The sequence below is a fragment of the Phalaenopsis equestris genome, unplaced genomic scaffold, assembly GCF_001263595.1.
Source record: "Phalaenopsis equestris unplaced genomic scaffold, ASM126359v1 Scaffold000428, whole genome shotgun sequence".
In the NCBI taxonomy this organism is placed as follows: Eukaryota; Viridiplantae; Streptophyta; class Magnoliopsida; order Asparagales; family Orchidaceae; genus Phalaenopsis; species Phalaenopsis equestris.
This window is the reverse complement of record NW_018164869.1, coordinates 3050559-3054045: the sequence shown is the minus strand read 5'-3', so window position 1 is coordinate 3054045 and position 3487 is coordinate 3050559.

Below are 3487 nucleotides of genomic sequence, written 5' to 3'. Positions count from 1 at the left end.
TGGGGATGTTAATAGTAGAATTCAAGTTGGTTGGTTGAAGTGGAGGAATGCTTCGGGCCTTTTGTGTGATAGAAAAGTACCGCTAAGACTGAAAGGAAAATTTTATAAGATGGTGGTGAGACCTGCAATGCTCTATGGCGTTGAATGTTGGCCTTTAAAAGAGAAGCATAATAATAAGTTAAGTGTTGCCGAGATGAGAATGATTAGGTGGATGAGTGGCTTTACACTTAGAGACAAAATGCGGAATGAATATATTCGTGATAGGGTTGGTGTAGCTCCTGTGACAGACAAAATTAGAGAAAGTCGTCTTAGATGGTTTGGTCATATTAAACGTCGACCATTAGATGATCCGATTAGGAGAGTAGATGTTTTAAATTTAACTTGTGTTAAGAAAGGCAGAGGTAGACCTAGGAAGACTTGGGCTTATTGTATTAAAAATGATCTTAATTTTCTAGAACTAATTGAAAATATGACACTAAATAGGACGCAATGGAGAAAAAGGATTCATGTAGCCGACCCCACGTAGTGGGATTAAGGCTTTGTTGTTGTTGTTGTTGTTGTTGTATAGGAGGAATCCCATCATAATGGGGAGGAGGCTAGGCATGAGTATTCTTAAGTTAGAGATTTTCTATGTGGCTATTGATCTTGTGGCAAATAAACCATATACGCCTATGTGAGCATCGACTATCGAAACTCATGTAGAAGTTGAAGAATCTCATGTTAAAACTCCTCCATTATGCACACTTGATCTTCCAAAGATGAGTCTGGGCAACCTTTGCTAGCAGGATGACTCCTTTTGTGGAGGGAAAAAACATATGCTTGACATTCTTGGCTTTGTGATTGTCCTGTGAAGTGGTGGGTGTTAGAACGTGATGCTCCGTTGTTACAAGTATTACTTTTATTAATTATATTACAAGATTTCTAAGTTCTTCAATTGTGAGATTATCATTCTCACATATTGCGTCAAACTGTTATGTGCTAGTGAGTGAATAATGATATATTAATGTCTTAGTGTTGAAAGAAGATCTAACACACACATAGGTAAAACTAAATTGAAAGAGAATGCATCATGAGTTTTTACGTGGAAACCCCGGGAGGAAAAAAATTAGAAGGCTTGACAAAAACAATGATTTCACTATGTTGTTGCAAGTTACAAGAATTTACTAGCCTTTTAACAGCTGAAAGAATTATTGCTTATGTAGGGCATGTCTTTCGCTAGGGAAGCGGTAGAAAAAGCAAAGAAAGTGGCAGCAATCCAATTGTTGTGAAAAAAACCTTAAAGTAAATGTCATGTGCCATGAAATTTGATGTCAGTTTCTTTGGTAGTTATGACTGATGGTGGTGGTAGTGTCCGCTAGAGTAGTGGCAATGGCCGAGCAATGATGCTCCTGCTGCGATGGTCAGGTATTGGTGGTCTGGCGGTGATGGGCTTGAAGGTAGTGGTCTGATGATGGTGGAGCTCAACGATTGAGGCAGTGGTTCGTCAATGTTGGAGCTTCATAGCGATAGTCGGGCGACAGTGGTTCGACGTCTTGATGGCAGTGGTCCGCGATAGTGGAGCTCGACGACAACAATCCAACGGTGGTTATGGATGTAAACTAGTCAAGCTTGAACGAGCAGTGACTTGGCTCTTGTTCGCCTCATTCAAAATTTGTGCATATTCAAAATTGACTCGTTTCCAAATTGCTAGTGAAGGGTGTGTTTGTGCTTGGCTCAATTTACATATTTTAGTTTAAGTTCGGCTCATATTCATCTCGAAATTTGTTTGTTTAAATTAATTGAAAAAATAGATGTTGGGCATTGGATTCAAACTTGCACCATTCCTATACAATAAAAGGGGTGGAACAACATGACACACTGTCATAATTTCAACATAGATATACATACATATAATGTATTATTATATAAATAATATATATAATTTTCTTATTTCGAGCTAAAATGAATTGAACACGATCGAATAAAGAGTTGCTCATGTTTGGCTTGTTTATAATTCGAGCTTAAAAATTATGTTTGAATTCGGCTTACTTAAAAACAATTTGAACAAGAACTACTTAACAAAAAGAACACGAGCTACTCACATGCTCTGACAGTGGTGGAGCTCTTGAATCCTTAACAGCTTGGATCTACCTTTACCCTTGTCCTCCAGGACCAAGTCCCAAGTCCCCTTTCATGAAGAGAGTGAGCCCCATTTATAGATTTTGGGAGAGGCATCTCCGTAGATACTGCATTAATAAAAACTACTCCATCAAACGACTCAGAGTTATTCTTTTGATCCAATGGTGCTCCATGAACATTTGAGTGTCTTAATAATGTCAGAATTGAGAAATATTTGAGTGTCTTAATAATGTCAAAATTGAGAGATATTAAGCCCGTTTAATTCGGCTCGACAAAACACTCAATTTAACTATAAACTTATCATACTTTGGAATCTATATGAGCATTCAATTGTCCATTCAAATCCTCCCCTTGTGATTAAACAACTTGAGCTGGGCTTGATCAGACCCAAACCAAACTAATCTTGGCTTCATTGGGCCCGCTTTGTCGAGACTCTTAGTTTGACCACAAGTTTATTGGAACCAAGGCCCTTGCTGAGTTTGAATTTGAATTCGAAATATTTATAATTTGAAATGCTCCCGAGATTCATACATGACAAATAATTTTTCAAAGCGCATCAATCATGCCTAAGAGGTCAACTATAACATTTTTTTATGTGCATCTCAATCTCTCGAAAATTTTCAAACTCTATAACTTCATTGAAACCTTCCATATTTTCTTCAAATTATTTGCGGAGGATATGAAATAATTTTAAGGATTTCTCTCATATTTTATTTTACAATATAATTTAATATTAACTTAGTTAATTTCATGTTCACTTATATTTTCAAATAAATTAAGGATTGATTAAATTTTAATCTATTTTTAGCCACCATATTTCTATGTATAAATATTTAAAAAAGAGCTAATTACTCAATCTTAACCCAAGCAAAATTTCTTAATTTAAGGAAAACATACCTTAGGTTTCATGTAAAAATAAATATATATTTACCTACTTATATAAATACATACCCTTAATACTAATTGCATATAAACATACATTTGGACATATGTTGAGTAAATCTCTAATTGGATGACACATACCAAGTATAATTCTTAAAATCTTCTCTTGCACTAGTTTAATGAGCATGTGCCAATACAATTATTATATGTTTAGATATGTAATACAAGCACATTATACATTGTCATATTAATCATAAATATTTTGGCATGTTTTAAGTACCCAATGTCCATTAAAGGATTAAAATAATTAAAACTCTCAACCTTTTCTTTTTTTTTCTTTTACTTTGCTTTAAAATGTGAGCTCAAAAGACAATATGTGTGATTCAAACTCACGACCTCAAGGTAGAAGACTACACTCCCAACTAAATTACCCGTAACAATGCAAAAGCTTGGGATTGCCACATTTCTCACTCCACAGCCAGGTAGT